Source organism: Scyliorhinus canicula, chromosome 9 (genome assembly GCF_902713615.1).
Source record: "Scyliorhinus canicula chromosome 9, sScyCan1.1, whole genome shotgun sequence".
Taxonomy (NCBI): domain Eukaryota; kingdom Metazoa; phylum Chordata; class Chondrichthyes; order Carcharhiniformes; family Scyliorhinidae; genus Scyliorhinus; species Scyliorhinus canicula.
In genome coordinates, this window is record NC_052154.1 from 9,734,969 (window position 1) to 9,750,085 (window position 15,117).

Consider the following 15,117-nt stretch of genomic DNA (forward strand, 5'->3'; position numbering starts at 1 on the left):
AGCAGGGAAACAAAGCAACATTGCTTCACACTGATCACAGAGTCAAAGAGTTTTACATCTCAGAAAGAGGCCCTTTGGCCCATCGTGTCTATACTGTTAATCAAGCTCCTCTACTACCATTTTTCAGCACTTGGCCCATAGCCTTGTCTGCTATGGCATTTCAAGTGCTCATCTAAGTACCTGTTAAATGTCGTGATGGTTCCAACCCCTAGAACCCTTTTAGGCAGTGAGTTCCAGATTCCAACCACCCTCTGGGTGAAAAGACTTTCCTCTAATCCCCACTGAACCTCCTGCCCTTTATCTATTCCCTCTGGATATTTGCCCCTCCGCTAAGGGGAAAATGTTTCCTTCCTATCCACCCTATCTATGCCTCTCATAATTTTGCACACCTCAATCAGGTCCCCCTCATCCTTCTCTGCTCGAAGGAAAACAACTGCAGCATATCCAATCTCTCTTGATAGCTGAAACACTCCAGCCCAGGCAACATCCTGGTGAATCTCCTCTGCACCCTCTCCAGCGCAATTAATTCTTTTCCATAGTGTGGCGACGAGAACTGCACAGGGTACTCCAGGTGTGGCCTAATCAGCATTTTATACAACTCCATCGTAACGTATCTGCTCTTATATTCCATGCCTCAGCTGATAAAGGCAAGGGTCCCAGATGCTTCCTTAACCTTAATCTACTTCCTTAATCTACCTGACCTACTGTATTCAGTAATCTATGGACATGCACTCCCTGGTTCCTCTGATCCTCGGGTGCTACCATTCATTGAATATTCCTTTGCCTTATTAGTCCCCCAAAATGCACCACCTCAGGGTTAAATTTAATTTGTCACTGTTCTGCCCATCTGACCAGCCCATCTATATTGTCCTGTAATCTCAGGCTTTCCTCCTCACTATTTACCACACTGATATTATAGTTAGAATGCATGTAGTTTAATATAGCAATGCATTTGTTTATAGATGGGGTGGAGATCACTCATTACACTTTCTGTGCTGTAAATATTGACCAGGGCCTCATGAACTGACTTGCATTGCCTAAGGGAATCAAAGGAGTATTTTCCCTGATTTGTTCCTCAAATTGGCTAGTGTGCTTTTTCTATTTATTTCTTTTCTTTCGATCGTATTTTTATTTTGACCTATTAATCCAGATCCTTCATTCATTCTGACTATTTACCTCCTTCCAGTTAGTGCCCTGTTATAGAACAGTACAGCACAGAACAGGCCCTTCGGCCCTCGATGTTATATTGGCTACGGGTTGAATCTCCACTGTTAAGAAAATGAAGGTACTTGTACAGGATTTATATTTGCATTGGTAGCATTAGAAATAAGGTATTGCTTTAAGTGGGTTTAATTTAATGTTTCTGTGCCTGGTAGGGTAAAACATATGGTTAGAGCCATGCTGGACAAAGGTGTTTGTATGTGTGGGGTTGGTTAAGTTTCAACTGTGTTACTATTGTGCAGAGACAGGGCTATGGCAAAATGAATAAATAAAAGGCATAAGCATGTGAATGTTGCGGAGCAACTGGAGCCTTGTAAATAGAAACGTTTTTAAGTTAATTTGTGGGAAGTTGGAGATAGGTAGTAAGCGAGAAAGCAGCTGGCACAGCTCTGCAAAAAGCAGTTGGTATCGGATTTTAGAGAGGGAATATATTTCGCAGCTTTGATTGAAAAAACAGCTGTATCATGGAGTAATGGTTAAAAAAACAAGTGCAGAGACCTGAAGAGCATCTCATTAAGGATCCTAGAGAGATGAAGATAAGTTTCCAAGAAGCCTGAGGTTAAACATACCAGAACATGGAACTGTCCATTAAAGTAACAGAGTTGGAAACACATTGGATCATGAGAGACCAGAATAATATCTGAAGTGATTATCAGGTTTGTGAGATTTTACTACATCCTGTGGGATGTGAATTGAAATATCTATGGAAATCGGTGGCAGGATTTCAGAGTTTGTATAAAAGCAATAAAGGCAATGGAAACCTAAAAAGGGTGGTGCAGAATCCTGGACTGGACTCACTGTTATTGGTGGAGCAGAAGCTTTATTTAAAAGTGTAATTTGAAAAACGTGGTCTGGATTTTGGAATTCAAACTACGAAGTGAAAGCAAAATTATGAGAGAAGATTTTAAAGCATGTATTTGAAAGTGGAGGTTGGGAACTCACACATGGCAATCATCTGGGGGATTCTGAGGAGACCTTCACAAACACTCACTTGGATTTCAAAATGGAGAGTGTATTTGGCACAGTCATCGTGTGCTGGAAAAGGACTTTGTGTGAATGAGACCATTGTAGATTAAGATATACTTTGTAACCCATGTTAATCCGAAAACCTGAGTGTAATTGTTAAAATAAGGGGTGAGGTAAAGGCGCATTGTATTATAATCCAACTTTGTCCTGTTTAATAAATGTTTTCTTTTGTTGGCATAAAGGTGCAGGGCAGCACGGTAGCACAAGTGGATAGCACTGTGGCTTTACAGCGCCAGGGTCCCAGGTTCAATTCCCCGCTGGGTCACTGCCTGTGCGGAGTCTGCACATCCTCCCCATGTGTGCGTGGGTTTCCTCCGGGTGCTCCGGTTTCCTCCCACAGTCCAAAGACGTGCAGGTTAGGTGGATTGGCCATGATAAATTGCCCTTAGCGTCCAAACGGTTAGGAAGGGTTATTGGGTTACGGGCATAGGCTGGAAGTGAGGGCTTAAGTGGGTCGGTGCAGACTCAATGAGCCGAATGGCCTCCTTCTGCACTGTATGTTCTATGTTCTCAATCCCCAAGGCTTGATGAGATGTATCCCAAGCTTCTGAGGGAGGCAGAAGATTGCTGAGGCCCTGACGGAGATATTTCCATCTTCGCTGGCCACAGGTGAAGTGCCAGGTAATGGGAGGATGGCAAATGTGGTGTCTTTATTCAAGAAGGGAAGCAGGGTTAAGCCAGGTAATTCCAGGCTGTCAGTGGTAGAGAAATTATTGGAAAAAAATTCTGAGGCGCAGGATTAATCAACATTTGGATTGGCAGGAATTGACCAGGGATAGCCAGCGAGGATTTGTTGGTGGGAGATCATGTCGAGCCACTTTAATTGAATTTTTTGAAAAGGTTGCTAAATATATTGATGAGTGTAGTGCAGTTGATGTGCTTCATATGGACTTCAGTAAGGCCTTTGTCCTCATGGCGTGCAAGGCAAGTTGGCAAATTGGATCCAAAATTGACTTGTTAACAGGAGGCAAAAGGTGATGGTGGAAAGGTTACTTTTGTGATGATAAGCCGTCCCGTCTTGTACCTCAGCCCCCTGCTGCACACTGTGCCCTAGGCCTTGCATATCCTGACCCATGGCCGAAACCTTCACACCCATGGTTTCGACCACAGACACCACCCTTGAGGTGTTGGCCTGAGTAGCATGCATGGTTGTCACTGCCTCCTGCTCCTGCAAGCAGTGGGAATCCTCCAACTGCATTGGAGGGTGCTGGATGGTTACTGTTACCCCTTCCTGTAGTCCCTGGCTCTGCATCTCCACCATTGATGGAACTGCCCTTTCCAGAAATGCAAAACCTGTCTGGACGGCAGCTAGGTCCATGGGATCGGGCCACCCTCCCACTGTCCGTCCCCTTGGGGGTTTCTACCTCCATCTGATGTACCGCTGCATGTGTGTGATGCGCGGCAGATAGTGCTCATGGAACCTCTTCACTAAAACGACCAGCCAAGATGAGTGTGTCTGAGATGGTGGAGGGTGCTGGTGGCAGCAGTGACAAGAAATCAGTGTCATCTCTGGAGACATGCTCGGGTTGTGGCAGTGGGCATGGGACCCCAGGTGGCCCCACCCCGCCGCCGGTGGTTTGCAGGGTTGCAGCTGTGGGCGGGAGACACCCCTGTTCCCCATAGTCTGGTGGTGACCCTGCAAAACACAAGACAAGACGCATGGTTAGATCACAGCTGGGGGTGATTTGGGGTGGAGTGTTGGCGCACATGCCACAGGGACATAGCAACGCATTTGGGGCTCACCTCTTTGTCCCACACCAACCTCTGCTTCTGCGACTGCCCGCTCACCCACCCCACCAATGCTCCGCCCTCCGGTCCGGTGGGCCCCCTCCAATATTTTCCTGCTCCATGCGGTTATGGGTCACCTTCTCCTGGGGACAGATAATGCACAGTGTGAGACACTTAGATGTGGGTAGCGCATGGGCTCATGGCGCTCACGGTCTAGAACATAGAACATAGAACAGTACAGCACAGAACAGGCCCTTCGGCCCTCGATGTTGTGCCGAGCAATGATCACCCTACTCAAACCCACGTATCCACCCTATACCCGTAACCCAACAACCCCCCCTTAACCTTACTTTTTGGGACACTACGGGAAATTTAGCATGGCCAATCCACCTAACCCGCACATCTTTGGACTGTGGGAGGAAACCGGAGCACCCGGAGGAAACCCACGCACACACGGGGAGGACGTGCAGACTCCACACAGACAGTGACCCAGCCGGTAATCGAACCTGGGACCCTGGAGCTGTGAAGCATTTATGCTAACCACCATGCTACCGTGCTGCCCCGTCTCTGCCATCTGCACCCAGCTGATGTTGGTTCTGGCCGCCATCTTCTTACCGGTATCGCACCTATCCTCCACCGCATCCATCAGTATCTCCAGCTCTGCATTTGCAAATCTCAGACCCAATCTCTGGGGTGGCATCTTCTCGGCTGGAATTTGAATGTGTGGGGAGCGGAGTGGTTTCTGAAGCTCCAGCTTGTCAGGGTCTCCAGTGCCAATCCTGACCCGCAGCGAATCTGATGCTGGCCTCGATTGGAATTGCACTAGTTCCACGTGGCGCAAGTTGCGGCCCATTAGCATGTCCTGAATTGCTCCGGGGACATTCAGTCCTGGCTTCTGCACTTAGTTTCTCAAACACAAAGTCCCGCCCACAGTCCTTTGGGCCAGGGTTCCATTCTGGGATCTTCCCATCCAGTTATGACAACAAACTAGGATCGTGACATCATCACTTGAAAGATTTTCAGGCATTGGAAGGATCTGCAGGTCCTGACCCCGGTCGTCTTGTGGTGCGCCCTGCCGTACAATCTTCGGGGAGATGACCAACTGATATTTGGAGGGCCCTTAGGACTGACCGATCTGCAACCTCGCTGGAAGAGGTGGTCGCTACTGAAGCAGATGGGAAATGAAAGTAAGCATCTGAACAGAAGCACTGTCTCAAAATCAATAGAGTTAGTAGGGTCATCAGCATGGAGGGGGTATTCCCAAGCAGGAAATCTGAGTGAAGCCCTCAAGCAGATCAGCCACAATATTTTAAATGGCGGAACAGGCTCGAAGGGCCAAATGGCCTACTCCTGCTTCTATCTCCTGTGTTCTTATGTTTTTGTTTGTCACAACTGTGTATTTTTCAGTCTTGCAACTCTTTCATCACAGTATGAACAGCAGCCTTTGATGTCCCTCTGACCTCCTGCTTTGAGGCTGACACCCTGCTGGGCTCCCAGCACAACCCTGCGGAGAGGCAGGCAGCCGTTATTGGGGGATGCCTGCCTCCAGGAAAACATCTTCGAGGTCAGAACACACTGGGGAGCAGACCTGAAGCTCGGTCTGACTTAAACATTCCACACCTTCAAAGGCGACTCCATTGGGCTGGGAAGATGCCACCCATTGTTGATACAGCTTTGTTCGCTGTCTCAACTGGTGCCCTATGTTGCTGATTGAATCTCTGCCACTATTCATCCAGATTCTTCACCAGGTCAGGTTGTGGAACTCCGACCATCCAGCACCCTATTTATTTTCCTTAATGAACCCAACTCCCTCAGCTCCTCCCAAGCAGGGTCCCACACGAGTAAGCCGAATCTATACTGCTGTTAATTCATCTGCCTGGCAATATCGAGCTCCCAGTAATGTCTCATATTTTACTGATGCGGTCACAGAGATTTTAATCAATGCCAACAGATCACAGCCCAGCCAGCTTGAGTTCGAAACAACAAGCTGACAGAGATTCATAAGGTATAAGCTCTTAAAATAAAATAAATACTTAATTAGCGCTTTTTCATGACCTGGTACATGCCAAAGCGCCTTACAGCCAATGAAGTATTTTTTAAAAAGTATTTCTTTTTAAGTGTTGTCACTGTTGTGATGCAGGAAACAAAGCAACCGATTTGCACACAGCAAACTCCCACAAGCAGAGGTAACCGGCAGTGAAGGCAGGACGTTCACGAATAACCTCAGCCGGTACTTGCTCCGTCTCATGACCCAGGTGTTCAGCCAAGTGAGCGAAACTATCCCCCCCAAGGTTATTCGTGAAGGCCCCACCTTCTCAACCTTGCCCCTTCTCTGAGGTGTGAGGACCCTCAGGTTAAATTACTACAAGTCAGCTCTCCCGCTCAAAGGGGAGAGCAGCCTACGGTCATCTGGGACTATGCCAACTTTACCTAATGGACAAGGCACCAGGGATAACTCACCTGCCCTTCTTCTCAATAGTGTCCTGGGATCCTTTATGTCCACCTCAGAGGGCAGACAGGGTGGCGGTTAACATATCATGGAAGATGTCACATCAACATATTGGGAATGTAATATAATAGTCACCAGGTTCTATCTACGTTCATCCCTTGATAGCAGGTCGTAGGTACATTGGGCGGATAAAAACACATCACTGATGTGACGGCAGGATTTTCCAGTCCCGTCAGTCAATAGATGTTTGAGTGGCTTGTTGCATTTTACTGCCCTGCCCCTTCTGAGTGCAGGGCTATAGAATTCTGCCCTTAGTTACCATAATAGAGAAAGACTGCAAGAAAGGACCATGGAACGTCTACCGTTAACCTTCCATGGGCACTTTCAGTGGAACAATGAGTGAAACTTTCCACCCTGACCGGCCGCCAGGATGTCAATGAACCTTTGGCTGGGCCATTGAATCTCCTGTGGCCAATCCCACCATGACGGGGGAAAGGACATCCCCAGCGATGTTTCAACTTTCTCTTTTAAAATCAGGGGACCATTTCTACAAATCACCCTTTTCAAACTAACTGAAGACAAACGTAAAGGCACGCTTCCAAAAATAAAATCAGAAATTTTGCAGAATATCGGTTTTAAATAAATGTGAAAACGCAGCATTAGATTTATATAGTTGGTGCCGATTTGAGTGCAAAATAACGCTTTCAATTTATGCAAATTTTATAAATCTGTGCAAGAATGAATGAATTTTATTTTTAAATTACTGAATGCACTCGATAGCTGTTAGTTGTAGTGGAATATGTTACACTTGATTGATTCTGTACATTTAATTACTGACTGGCTGACTTGACAGTATCAAATATCTCCATTAAAGTTATTTTAATGACTTACTGTTCATCGATGAACAGATACTTATGTAACCTGCAAATCAGGAGCACTAAACATAATTCCCGATGTGTGCTATGAATGTTGAATCATCAAATTTTATTCTGTGAGGAGTTCAACCTAGACCTCATGTGCATTCTCGGGTAAACTTAAAAATATTCCATTCCACTGTTTGAAAAAGGGCAGGGAATTTCTCCTCAGAATCCAGGCATATAGTAATCCCACACCAATAAAAGCAATGATCTGATCAATTACTCCTTTGCTGTTTGTGGGATCCTGCTGTGCCCAGATTGCCTGCTGTGTTTCCCTACATTACGTCGGTGCCAAAGTTCAAAAGTGCCTCACTGACGGCAAGATGCTTTAGGACAGCTTAAGGTCATGACAGCTGCTCCATTAACACAGGCTCTCTCTTCCTTTCCATATCAGCGGGTGATGGTTCCATCCCATTTTCAAATAATGATTTGTTTGTGGTCCATGATTACCAGTGATGTGGAGATGCCAGCGTTTACCTGAGGAAGGAGCAGTGCTCCGAAAGCTAGTGTTTGAAACAAACATGTTGGACTTTAACCTGGTGTTGTAAGACTTCTTACATGGGAACCAAGGTCATATCTTCAAACACGTGCTCCTTCCGCTATCGGCCCACCATGGCAGCGGTATGTAATGTCTACATGATGCATTGAAGCAACTCGCAAAGGTTTCTCCTGCAGCAAACCGTGACCTGCAGCATCTTGAATATCAAAGGGAGCAAGCGCCTGGGAACCCTTGTCACCTCCATGTTCAGCTCCAAGGCACACGCTATCTCTACTTGGGTCAAATCCCGGCATTCCCTCCCTAACAGCACAATGTGAGTGCCTTCACCGCAGTGCAAGAAAAAGGCTAACTATCAACCTATCAAGCACAATGTCACTATGGTTGAGACTGATGAGGCTACCATCACCTCCAGTTCCACCCAAGCTGTACCCATTCTGACTCTGGTATGTAACACCGTTCCTTCAGTGTGACAATTCGCTGTAATAGAATTCCTATCAGAACACTATAATGAGGTGACCGTCACTACAAGGACAGCAGATTCTCGAAGGGGGCTCATGGCTACCTTCCCAACGACTACAAAAAATGGAAAATAATGCCAGTGTTATATTCTTTTTTGTGGCCGCAAAGAGAAAGAGCTCGAGGTGACACACGGGGAGTTTGTAGGACATAAAATGCTGCTCAAAGATGGTACAATGGTGAACTCCATAAATGCCGCGAAAAGCTCCGATGACGTCATTGTGTTGACACATGACATTACTCCAACCAATGGTGTTACTCTGACACGTCACAGCCAGCCATGCCCATAACCGAAGAACAAACGTTCATATATTTCCCAAGTGCTAATCTCTTCCCGTATAATTGTCTCTAGTAGCTTCTCACAAGCTGACATGAGTCTCAGCAGCTTAGAATTTCCTGTTCCTGCTTTTGACGCTTGTACGTAAATGATCAATAAGAAACTGACCACTTATATCCACAGATAGCAAATCAGCACTCTGCCCAAGATAGAGTCCTTTATTTCCCCAGCCAGCTCGACTGACGATCTCCAGTGATTTCCGTCCAGTTTCTGAAAGCTCTTTGAATCAGCAACTCTCGGTTTAATCCCCTTTCCCTTCCAAAAGAAAGAGATGATATTTTTCTTCTGGTGTTGGAGCCCGTGGTGTTATTTTTAAAGTCCACACGCATAAGAAGCGATTAATGGTCCCATTCTCTTCCTGATGAAATGCCTATTTCTCATTTGCTGTAAATAGGTCACGTTAATACCCTGTTTTTCTTTAACAATTTGTTTCTCTGCCATTATGATCATCTTAAGTTCTCCAAAGCTTTCCCACTTGTGAAAAATCTAAAAGAATTCATTTCAATAAATTATGAATTTGGGCTCCGGCACACTCCTCTTGTGTATAGAGCAGTGAAGAATGGTGTATGCAATATTAAGGAAAATCATCGATGCACATAAGGAGCGGCAATTTTTCTTTCTCCTTCAAGACTCCCAGTGCCTTCTGATTTCCCCCCCCGCCCATTAAAAAGGATGTTGCATCAAGTTATTAGATTTAGCGGATGATAAGAAGGAGCCGGAATGACAGATAAAGGTTGAACGGGAGAAATTCGTCAAACAGAGGGAGATAAATTAGAAAGCAGGAAGGTAATGAAATTTAAAAAAAACATTGCCACTCTGTGAGAATCAAAATTAAAATGTATGTAATTCATTGAGATTAAGAACACAATTTGAGCGTTATGCTCATTGATTAAAACAGAAAATGATATAACTGTATTAATAGTTACCTGATTACATCTGAGCCATGATTAGTAATTGAATATTCAAAGTTACAAAACCTTCAGGGTAGACCAAGAAGGAAGCAGTCTTGAATGAGTCGTGCTTAGAATTACTGACTACATCATGGCACGAGGCAGTAAGGTTTGAAAAAGAGAGGAAGGCAGCGCAAGCTGATGTGCTTTGTTGAATGTAGCGGATTGGAATTGATGAGCCATCACTGCTGGAAGTGTACCATGGATTGCCAAAGAATGGGAAGGAAATCGCTCCTCGGCCTTTTGGCTGAGATCAAGTGTAGTATCTGCTCAGCCTTTTGGCTCATATCTGGTGTGCCTCTCTTGTGGGGACCATGAATTGGATTCAATTTGAATTTGAATTGGTTTTTGGAGCAGGCAAGGAGCTGGATTAAGGGTTCGTGCTGTCCACACTCTGAGCCCTGGCTTTCTAACTCAGAATAAGTAATTAAAAAAAGAATGGGAAGGAAAAGTTGGAATAATAGAACGTAGAACATACAGTGCCGAAGGAGGCCATTCGGCCCATTGAGTTTTCACCGACCCACTTAAGCCCTCACTTCCATCCTATCCCTGTAACCCAATAACCCTTCCAAACCTTTTTAGACACTCAGGGCAATTTAGCATGACCAATCCACCTAACCTGCACGTCTTTGGACTATGGGAAGAAACCGGAGCACCCGGAGGAAACCCACGCAGACACGGGGAGAACGTGAAGACTCTGCACAGACAGTGGCCCAGCGGGGAATCGAACCTGGGACTCTGACGCTGTGAAGCCACAGTGCTATCCACTTGCACTACCATGCTGCCTCATGGCAAAGGTCCGGGACTGTAACACAGAGGTATTGCGTCTAAAAATCATTAGTGAATGCTGCCGCGTATCATAAATTTCCATCACATCACGAACATGAAACCTGCCATTCTTCAGTCCCCCACATTCTGTGCTTGATTCTTAATGCCTCCGGTTTAACTAGGGATGGACAAGAGAAACACCCTTTCCAACAAAGCCCATAACCCAAGAACAACATACTTAATTAAACAGAATAGGCAAATTAGAAAAGTTCCTGATATTAGAGAAATGGGAAATATTAATTCAGAAAAAAGTAGAGAAAATATTTGTTGTGTGAAAAGGAAGGTTTTCTGTTTTAGTAGCATGTTCACTGTGGTGATATGCATATGCACAGCAATATATAGTTGTCTATCAATGTATATCGTTATCTATGCGACCTCTGACCAGCAGGTGGCGATACAGATCCACCATGTGACTCCAGAGATCTGGCAGTTGGTAGTAGGTCGTACTAGAGGACAGTCACATTAGAAGTAGATCAAGAGAATGTTACCATTGTATTATAGTTTGTTAGTTATTTTTCCATGTGTTCACTTTGTTAGGACACCACCTTACTAGTCAAATAACTAGGTGTTCTGTGTGCATCTTTACCATGGTCACAACACAGAACATAACATGGTACCAAGAGTGTTCAGCAATTGAAGATAACTATGGAGAAGACAGGACGAAACCAACCTAAGAAAGAAAAAAGAAAAAGATTCTTCCCCCTACCTGGTAATACTATGGGCAACTGAAACGCAATGCACGGAAAGATTGTGAAGTTAGAGATGGAAGGTCTGAGGGCACCTCACCAGCTTCAAGTCACCGGTAATGTAGATGAGAATTGGTGTGTTTTTAAGCAGTAATTCAAACTCTATGTTGCAGGCCTTGGCCTGTAGGCACAGCTTGATGAGAGACATATTACGTTGCTGCTCACGGTAGCGGGCCCACAAACCATTGAAATTTACAATACCTTTGTGTTCGACAACGAAGCAGAAATCAAACCCTTTGTTTAAGTAATAAAATATTCTGATTGACATCGCTCCCGTAAAAAAAAATTAAAAGTTCGAGCGCCATACCTTTCGCACATGTACTCAATTGGCGGGCGAACCTATTGAAAGTTTTCGAATGGATTTGCGGTTCAAGGCTCAGTCACGCAATTTTACTTTTTATACGTTTAAAGTACCCAAACATACGCAGGCACGGGGAGAATGTGCAAACTCCACACGGACAGTGACCCAGGGCCGGAATTCGAACCCGGGTCCTCAGCGCCGCAGTCCCAGTGCTAACCACTGCGCCACATGCCGCCCTCAGTCGTGCACTTTTAGTACTTTAAAGTCGTCGATGATCCGCGATCAGATAGTGTTCGGGATATCAAATGATAAGGTCCGCGAGAGGCTATTGAGGGAAGAAGAACTTCAACTAGAAAATGCTATCAATATTTGTCGTGCAAGCGAGCTAGCTGCACAGCAGATTAGCGCACGCAATTTGAAACATTTTGGCACCAATGTGTCAGAAGACGCAGCGCCATAAGCATTGTGACGTAGTCAACGAAGAAACATGGTCTCAGTGCAGGCGGCCATTTTAAGTAGGCAACCTGGACCCACCATTTTGTGTCAGCGATGCAGCAATTGACATTTGCGCGACAATGTCCTGCGTTTGGGAAGGTGTGTTTCAAGTGTGGAAGAACAAATCACTTTGCTGGGCAAATTTTTTCACATCGAACAGCGAGCCAAACCAGACCAGTTAACTTAATTAATGAGATATGCATCGAAGACCTGACTGCTGTTGACATGATTTCCACTGAGGACACGAGTAGTTCAAACAGGCAATGCAGCAAATTCTTCCTCACAATTTGTAGCCATAGTGATGTGGATGCGAATACCTTGGAAGATAGATGGACAATTCCTGAAAACTAAAACGGAAATAGTTGGTTGATCAATACTACTGAAGGACTATAATAGTAATGAGATCACAATGTTAGGAGCATGTTAGCTCACAGTAACTATCAAAGACAGAACTTGTATGATAACATTTTCCATAATGGAAACAACTTGATAGCAAATCTCTCAAAGGAGTGGAAATGTGTGAAGTGCTTGGGTGTGTTAAATGGGTTTGCAGTGCAGAAAGCATGGTATCCTGCCAACATGCATCCGTAGAATCCATCACAAATGACTTACTGGAGATATTTCAACGCTTTGGCACTCTTCCTTTTATTTCCCGCATTCAATCGAAGGAGAATGCAAAACCAGACATACACGTGCCTGGACGTGTACCAGCTCCATTCAGGATCAAACTGGAGGCCGAGTTAGACAGAATGACGGCTCTAGGAGTCATGAAACGCTACAGACTGGGTTACGTCTCTGGTGTGCATCAAGAAGAGGAATAATGACCGACGAATATGCATGGACCCCAAAGACCTGAACCTTAACATCAAGAGAGAGCACAGCCTGATTCCGAAGAGGGAGGAAATAACATGCGAGAAGGTTGGACAGGTTTCAACAAGTTGGACCCATCACAAGGCTTTTGGCAGGTCAAACTGGGCAAAGCGAGCACAAAGCTGTGTACATTTAACACAACCTGTGGGCATTATTGTTTCCCTCCAATGCCATTTGGCATAATTTCTGCATCCAAAATCTTCCATCGTGCCATGGAGCACATAGTTGAAGGGTTACCAGGTGTCCGAGGCTCTATGGATGACATAATAATTTGGGGGCCCACATGCGACGAGCAAGACAGGAGACTTCTCAGGGTCAAAAAGTATAAAGAATAATGGCCTAAAGCTTAACAAAGCAAAGTGTCAAATTGGGGTTAAGAGCATCACCTTCTTGGGGGCTCTGCACAAAGTGTCCAGCTGGATCAAGAGAAGATAAAGGCTATTTTGACGATGCCACGTCCCACATATAAAAAAGGTACCGTACAGATGTTAGGGATGATCAACTTTGTTGGCAAATTCATTCCCAACCTGGCATTTAAAACCTCTCACATCCGAGATACGATTAAAAAGAACGCAATGTTCAAATGGGCCCCAAGAAATGAGCAGAAATTGGCAAGCGTTGTAAATATCCTTGACTACAGCGCCAGTCCTTATATTTTATGACCCTGCGAAAAGGATCAAAATTTCAAACGATGCATCTGAGGATGGCCTGCGAGCGATGGGACAGCTGGCTACCTGTGACATATGCCTCCATAGCGATGTCAGAGATGGTATGCGCAAATTGAAAAAGGATGCCTTGTGTTAATCAATGGTTTGGACGAGTTCCATAATTATGTGTCTGGTCTTCCAACATTTATTTTTTTTTAAATTTTAGAGTACCCAATTATTTTCTTTTCCAATTAAGGGGCAATTTAGCGTGGCCAATCTACCTAACCAGCACATCTTTGGGTTGTTGGTGTGAGACCCACGCAGCCATGGGCAGAATGTACAAACTCCACATGGACATTGACCCAGGGCCGGGATTCGAAACCGGCTCCTCAGCACTGCAGTCCCAGTGCTAACCGTTGCGCCGCCAAGCTGCCCCTTCCGACGATTCTTCTGGAGATTGACCACAGGCCACTCGTCTCAATTGCACAGAAGACTTTGAGCGAAATGCCCCCGAGGATCCAGCACATGATGATGAAGCACCAACGCTACGATTTTGGCCTCATCCACGCATTAGGCAAATATCTCATTTTCGCTGATGCACTTTTCCAAGCCACAGGCATTAATGAGGTATGCCTGGTTGATGAGGACATACAAGTCCATGTTAATCTCGTCACTGCATCTCTTCCAGTCTCTGATGATGTCGTATCTAACCAAGGAAGGAACAGCCAAGGACACAGTGCTAAAAAAAAGTAAACAAGTACCTCTATGAGAGATGGCCTACGATTCCTGCTTGGGCTATTACAATGTGAGGGCAGAGTTGAGTGAGGCGAATGGGCTTCTACTGCGACAGCACAGGATTGTGATCCCACATTCCTTGAGACCGCTCATGCGCAAGAAGCTCAATGAAGGGCACTTGGGCATTGCAAAGGACCAGGGATACAGTTTATTGGCCAGGCATCACGCAAGACATTGCAGTCATGGTGTATAATGGTGACACTTGTCAGACGTTCCAGTGCAAGCAGAGCAAAGAGCCGATGCACATGGGTGAAATCATCACAACTCCTTGGCAGAAAGTGGGCATGGATCTTTTTTCACTTCAATGGAAAAGAATACCTCTTGGTCATTGACTACTGCTGAAGAGCTGAGGAACTGAACAGGTTTTTTGGGTCGGTCGACTGATAGAAATTAGGCTATGACAGGTGAGGATCTTGCGATGATTGCTATCACTAAGGAGGTAGTGAGGGGCAAGCTAATGGGGATAAAGGTAGACAAGTCTCCTGGCCCTGATGGAATGCATCCCAGAGTGCTAAAAGACATGGCTAGGGAAATTGCAAATGCACTAGTGATAATTTACCAAAATTCACTAGAATCTAGGGTGGTCCCGGCGGATTGGAAATTAGCAAACGTGACACCACTGTTTAAAAAAGGAGTTAGGCAGAAAGCGGGTCATTATAGGCCAGTGAGCTTAACTTCAGTAGTAGGGAAGATGCTGGAATCTATCATCAAAGAAGAAATAGCGAGGCATCTGGATGGAAATTGTCCCATTGGGACAATCATATACTTGAACGGGCGGCAACAGAGGGAAGT

The 15,117-nt window shown here is 45.3% G+C and overlaps 1 long non-coding RNA gene and 1 other non-coding gene across 2 annotated transcripts in view; both read left to right on the forward strand.

The window, feature by feature from the left end:
• The window catches only part of LOC119971089, a 179,856-nt gene that overhangs the window by 35,421 nt on the left and 129,318 nt on the right, over positions 1-15,117 (forward strand). The gene's annotated exons all lie outside the window — the stretch shown is intronic.
• Positions 9,871-10,052, forward strand: LOC119972049. The gene has a single exon (XR_005461981.1). It is a non-coding gene; the product is annotated as a U2 spliceosomal RNA (small nuclear RNA).